The following is a 7,281-nucleotide window of genomic DNA, read 5'->3' as shown; positions in this document are numbered from 1 at the left end:
CTTGGGGTGAGGGTGGGGACTCTGCTCACCTGGGCCTTGCTCTTGAATGCTTGGCTGTTGGAAGATGTCTGCCAGCCTGGAGCTGTGCTTCCTGGAGTTGTGCTGAAGCACTAGGAAATTTGGCTGCTGGAGAACTCTAGTGCATGTGGTGGTTTTCCACATTGGTGCCTGCCACTGGGGCAGGGGGTTGAGGGTCCTGATGTTGGCACTTGCCTGTTCCACCACCCTGGGGCTCAGGATCTCCCCCTGGTTTGCTGAGCTGGGGCTTGCCACTGGCTTGCTGCAACCCCTTCTGTCCTGTACAGCTCCCCCTCCCCTAGAGCAAAAGGGGCCTTTCCTGTTAGTCCTCTAAGCTTCCTGGACTACAAGACTGCTGCACCCCATCTTTCTGCTGGCTCAGCTGTTCCAGGGTTTTTCCTGGGACAATATTTTCTAGCCTTTCAGAGGGCAGTAGGGAGGGTGAGAATGACTTTATTTCTTACTCCACCATCTTGGTTGCCAGAAAACTCACTCAATCTCTATAGACTGACCTCCATATCTTCATGTTCCAATTTATATTTCACAAATTTTTCCATGACCTTTTGTTTCCTACACAAATTTTTCATTGTACTTTGCCTGAATTTCTACTATGCACTTCTCTCATTCCCTCTGATATCTTATTTATGAACATGTTATTCCCCTTAGCCTCAGGTAATAACCTTGAGAACAGGGCTTGATTTACTCTAACATTGAGCCACTAGTACCTGGCACATATCAGGTGCTAAATGAACGTTTAGTCAATAGTCAATAAACATCTATTAAGTGCCTACTCAGTGCTAGGCACTGTGCTAAATACTGAGGTTACAAAAAAAGTCCAAAAAAACCCAGCCTCTGCCTTTAAGAAGTTCAATCTAATGGGGGAGACAACAAGCAAATATACGCACAACCAAGCTATACAAAGGAAAAAATAGGAAATAATTGAGAAAAGGGAAGTGCTAAAACTAAAACTTCTTTTTGTAGTTCAGACTTAAAGGAAGCCAGTAAAGCTAGTAGGCAGAGATGAGAAGGCACAGAAGTCCAAGCATGGGGAACACCCAGAGAAAATGTCAGGAGATGAGAGTTGAGAATGTCTTCTTTGAGGAACAGCAAGGAGGCCAGTGTCACTAGATCATAGAGTATATGGCAAGGAATGAGATATAAAAAGACTGGGAAGGTAGGAGGAGACTACTAGTTTATACAGGAATTTTAATGCCAAAGAGAAGCAATTGTATTTAACTCTAGAGGTGATCAAGGAACCTCTGGAGTGTATTGATTAGTGAGTAAAATAGTTGGGACCCTCCCTTTAAGAAAACCACTTTTTTGCCCCCTCATAAGTCAAAGAGCTTTATTCCAATGCGGTAAACTTTGGGAGGGGGTGGTGCATTTCATCTTCCTCCTCACGCCTGGTGCCCGCCCCACCGTGGACCTTCTTCACATTCTTCCTCCTGACCCTGGCTATCACCATAGGGTGAGCACAGGGAGAAGTCAATGTACTTCTGGGAGTCCAGGCACAGGATGAAGGAAGACTCTGATGTGCTTCTGGCAGATCAGCACCCGCACATGGTGGATGGACTTGGACAAGACCAGTTTGAAGATCTGTGTCTGCAGGCGCTGCTCCAGGAAGGCCTAGATCTTCAGGCCCAGGGTATCCTCCAGCTTCATCTTACCATCATCGAGGACGTGGATGTGCACCAGCCTCCGAAGCAGGGCACTGCCTTCAAACAGGCACCGTGGATCCTTCTTGTCCAGCGTGAGCAGCACCCACGGAGCCTTGCAGATCTTAGCCAGCGTGAATTTGACCCCATACCTTGTGCTTGTTGTGGAGCACTTACTTGTAGATCTGCTTCAGCAGGCTTCATGAAGTGCTGCGGCGGTGTCATGGTATATCATCTGACACATGCAAGTCTTTCTACCTTCCAAGCATGACGGTCTGGCCTGTGCCCCCTGCATGCTTCAGAACAGACCGGGAAAGCAGGAAAACCACTTTAATGACTGAATGGAGGATGAATTCAAATGAGGGCACCTGAGGCAAGCTGACACACCACCAGGAAATTACGATAGTATAGGTGTAAAGTAATGAGGGTGTGCATCAGAGTGGTGGCACAATCAGAGGAGAGAAGGGCGTGTATTCAAGAAATGTTGCAATGATGAAATTGACATGCCTTAGCAACATACTGAATCTAAGGGAAGGGTGTGAGTGGTAGGAGTTGAGGATGACTTATAAGTTGAAACCCTAAGGGACTGGGAGAGAAATATTGCTCTTCACAATAATAGAAGATAAGAAGAGTGAGGGTTTAGGGAAGAGATAAGTTCCATTTCAGACATGCAGAATTTAAGATGTCTAGTGTACATCCAGTTCAAATTGTCTGAAAGGTAGTTGGAGTTGTGAGATTAAAAATCAGGAGAGATGTTGGATCAAGATCGTACTTTTACAGCAATTGAAATATAATCAGTGGTGTCAGAAGCTGCAGAGAAGTGAAGGAGAATGAGGATTTAGAAATGGCCCTTGGATTTGGCAACTAAGAGATCATTGATAATTTTGGAGAGAGCAGTTTTAGTGTAATGATAAGATTGGGAACCAGATCATATGGGGTTACGAAGAAAATGATAGGAAAGAAAGTGGAGGCAGTGATGGTTTAAAGGAGTTTAGCCACAAAGGGCAGAAGAGAGATAAGATGATAGTTAGCTAGGATAGAAGGATCAAGACTTTTTTCAGGATTGGGAAGATATGTGTATGTTTAAAGGTAGCAAGTTATCTTGGCAATCAAAATGGGCTCTTAGCATTCGGTTCAACCAAGTGTCGTTGAAGAGTCTGGCCTTTGTTTCCTTGATTAGATTGGGAATCCTTGGTGACCTCCTTGCCTCAGGGGAGGGACTAGTTTACATGGGTTTGAGTGACATGTTTGGGATATCAGAGGCTTCTAGACCACACGGGTTTAAGTTGCCTCTCTTGTGATGATTTTAGGTCACATGGGTGAGTCGCATGTGTGACTCACCCTTGACCCTGAAAAAGATAAAAAACCAGGGGTTGGCTTTCTATTTTTCGGAGCTCTTACCCCCAGCCATGGTGGCGTGCATGACTCTGGGCCAGCCCTTGTTATGAGCTCCCAGGCTGAACCTAGATGTTGGTAACTATGAATTGTATTTGGTCTGTCTGTCGATGTTTGTAATTTATTTGTATTTGCTCCAAAGTTCAGGGTGCTGGCTTTTACCCCTGAACTAAATGAATGGTATTTGTATGCTGAATTAAAGTAAGCTTGTTAACCCCTTAACGTTACTTTCCTTAGTAAAGCAGATCAAAAAAACCTGGGCTTTGGCAGCATTCTTGTTGTTGGGCTTGTGTTGGTCTTTCACCCCCACAACCGCTGCTAGCCAGATTGATGAAATACAAGGAGGGAGCCAATATACAGGGAGGGATTAAAAATTAGTTGGTAGAATGGATATGATGGAAGGAGCAACCTGTTAGAGGAGATAGGTTGGAATGGAATAGTTTGAGCAGGTAGAGGAGTTAGCCTTGGCAAATAACTTATTTAGTCCATCGTTGGACAACAGTAACAAATCAGAAAGTTCTTATGCAGACCTGGGATCTGGTACAGTGTAAATTATTCACATAGGTATTAGTTCTGCCAATGGAGCAGCCTGAAATGCCCACTCCCACACACCTATGTGACAGTTCTTCAAATATCTGAAGGCAATTTTACATCCCTCGTGTCTTTTCTTCTCCAGATTAAACATCCTTCCACAAATTCCTCAATCACTCCTTATTAAATGACTTCTACCACTTTGGTCATTCTCCTCTGGGGCCTCTTTTATTTTTCAATGGCGCCAGTGAAGTCTGGAAACTGATATGTCTGACTGGCCCAGAATACAGTGCAACTATTACCTCCCATACCCTGAACCTTGTATTTCTATTAGTCTAGCCCAAACTTGCATAAACTTGTTTGTTTGTTTTCAGTATAATGCTGTACTCTCAATTTATATTAAACTTGTGGTCAATGATCCCCTCAGGCATGTATCTCATGAAGTGCTGTCAAGCCAAGTCACCTTCAATCTGTACTTAAATAATTTTTGGAACTAAAAAGAGAAATTTAATCAATCCCTTTTGAATTTTTCTTGTTGGCTTTATTCCATTGCTGTAGTCAATGGAACTTCCTTTGAAGACCATTTCTTTCATACAGGATTTTAACTCACTCATTTTAGTCTTATTTTTTAAAAAATAAGCATTTTCAATTATCCGAATTATTAGTTAAACATAGGGGTGAGGACAAAGCCCTGTGGCATATCATTAGTTAAAATCTGCCTCCAGATTACTACTAATCATCATTCACATGCATAAGTGTATTCAACTATTTATTTATTCACCAAATAGTATTTTTCAGTCTTCATTTCCCTGTATTATCTTACCAGTATCATAAGAAACAATTAAAAATATTGCGTAAATTAAATATGACCATGAGCATGATTGGCACCATGATATACTGAATGGAGGAGAGAAAATGACCTGGTGACAGGAAAACTAAACTCAAGTCCATTCTACTATAAACTCTAAGAGCGCAAGGACTATCTTATTTTTTCCTTTGTAATCGCAAGACCTAGGATACATTTAGCATCCATGTGTGCTGGCTTCTAGGGAACTAACTCTTCTTTGCCCAAATTGGGTAAATAGTGCTCCAAAGAAGTGTGATTAGGGAATGCGGTGGCTTCTCAGAGGGAAGGACTCTCTGCTCAGAGGAAGGTTCTTGTTGTTATAACCTCAAATCTAAATATCCCTAGATAACAAATAAGACCAAAATACAGCGAAGGGCAGAGCAGAGAGATAGAAATTCTCACTTTGGTAACCAGAAAGAACATGTCTGTTAGCACTTTTTTCAACAGGAAGGGGTGGACAAACTGCCAGTGAGTACCTATAAGAATTACCTGTGGGTTAAATGTATATATGTATTTTTACATATGAGCAGCTAGGTGGAAGAGTGGATAGATCTCGGGGCTTGGGATCAAGAAGAGCTGAATTCAATTCTGATCTAAGATATTTTTTAGATGTGTGAACCTGAGCAAATTATTTAATCTCTGTCTGCCTCAGTTTCCCTAACTATAAAACAGGGAAAATAATAGCACCTACCTCCTAGGATTGTTGTGAAGATCAAGTGAGATAATATTTGTAAATCATTTAGGACAATACCTAAACACATAGTAAATGCTTAATACATGGTTGTTTTCTTCTTTCTTTCCCATCTACATGTAGTTTTCCTGTTATAGGATGTATGTAGTATGGTTTCATTTTTGTTTTTTGTATTCCTGATGCCAGACACAGTGCAAGGCACATAACAGGCATTCCATGTGTCTTTTGAAAATTGGATTAAATTGAATGATTCAAAATGCAATCATGCCTTTATGTTACTTACAAATTGACAAAAGAAAAGAACATGTTTACTAACAAGGTAAACAGCATTCATTACCCTTATGATTTTACAGCTCTTTAGCTTCCTTTACAATGAGGTTAGTGTGTGTGTATGCATTTGTGTGTGTGTATACACACACACAAACATACATACACACAATATATATGTATATATAGGTACTACCTATGTATTTATAGATGCAGTGGATATCTATTATGTATAAATTTATACACATATATGTGTACGAGGATTTTTTTGCTTCATTTTTCCTGTTCATCAGTAGTATTCCCATATTCCTTTACATTCTTCTCCAGTAGTCATTCATCATAGCCATACTTTACTTTTTCCCTAGTTTATATTATCTTAGTCTAGAATCTGGCCTGAATTATTGAACCCCTATAGCCCCTTACTCTCCCTTTCCTGATTACCCTCATCACTGCTTTAAAAAATGTCGTTATGAAATGGCATCTCTCCTTAAGATCTCATGGTATTTCCCATTATTTATGGGTCAAGTCCAAGCTCCTCTCATTGCATCTCAAAGTTCCAATATTTCCTGGACAGCCTCAATCTTATTTCTGAGGCCACTTTTACTGCTTATCCCAGAAACAAATATTTAAATCTCACTTTTGCCTGTTTCCCATTCTAGCCTTGGAGGCATCCCCACAACTGCCACATATTTCTATATCATCTTTCGCAGGTCTTTCCTCTTGTTACTCCTAATCCCAAAACCTTCTCTCCAAAGGCAGTGAAAGGCAACCTGCAACTGAATTCAAGAGGTTCAGAAATTTTTACCTGAGGATTTTGAAAACATTGTTTTCTAATTTTGCATCTGATTTTTAAAATTAAAACCATTGAGAATTTTAACTTTTCCTCTTTTTAAATTTTGTTTACACACATACATACAAAATATGCTGAAAGACCTAATGGGTACGCTTTCCAGTAAATCAAATGGAATAAATAGTGAAAGGTAATTTTAAAATATTTGTGATATTTTATTAATAGCTTTCGCTTTTGTATAACTCGAATTTCCCTTATATTTCTCTTCCCAAGAGCCATCCCACATAAAATAAAGATCCTTTAAAAGTAAATAAAATTAATAAGTAATAGGTGTAAAGGCATCTTTGATGTTTAGGATTTCACTTTCTTCATTCAGATGTTAAGATAATATTTTCAAATGGAAAAATTAAAATAATGTCTTCTGTGTCATGGTTATGTGATTTTTATTCTTGCATCAAGAGATGGTATAAGATGGAAGAACAACTGATGGTACTGTGTGCAACTGCTTTTCAGGAAAAAAAATTGGAGCCAGCATATTTCCTAAAAGAAATCAAGAGTTACTTATTAAACATAAGAAATTCCTGCATCCCTAAAATAAGCTGAGAAAGGCAGGAGAAAGAAAGAGACATTGAAAGATGCTGACTTTACAAGAGATGAATACTTTTTTTTGCTTAAAGGAATGGTCAAAATGTGAAATTAAGAAAAAAAATCAGAATCCTGTATTTCTGTGTTTATAATTTTCCCATTATCAGGATGCTATCTTTATTTTGCAAAAATGTTGCATCAGCTTTCCCCCATATACATTAATTTCTATATAGACATTATTTAATACAATAAATTTTCCATGGAAATTGAACTTTCGAATGAATTGTAGTTTGAATGTGTGAGTAAAGTAACATTTTTGTGTTTTTAACGTTTATATTCTGACTCATATTATGCTATTATATTGTCTCTCATTAGTACTTACCTATGTAAACATTTTGTGCTATATGCATTTGCAATTGTTTGAACACTGTTTTTCATGTATTCTAATGTCTTTTTTATTCCTTTTTTCTCTTCAATTAGGTCATCCTACTTTTCATCATAA

The 7,281-nt window shown here is 39.3% G+C and overlaps 1 pseudogene; it reads right to left on the bottom strand.

Annotated features, from left to right (window-relative positions):
* Positions 1-1,363: 1,363 nt before the first annotated feature.
* On the bottom strand, positions 1,364-1,942 carry LOC118847317 (annotated as a pseudogene).
* Between the last annotated feature and the right edge of the window lie 5,339 nt (positions 1,943-7,281).

Source organism: Trichosurus vulpecula, chromosome 4 (assembly GCF_011100635.1).
Source record: "Trichosurus vulpecula isolate mTriVul1 chromosome 4, mTriVul1.pri, whole genome shotgun sequence".
Taxonomy (NCBI): Eukaryota; Metazoa; Chordata; class Mammalia; order Diprotodontia; family Phalangeridae; genus Trichosurus; species Trichosurus vulpecula.
This window is presented reverse-complemented; position numbering and strand designations above follow the sequence as displayed.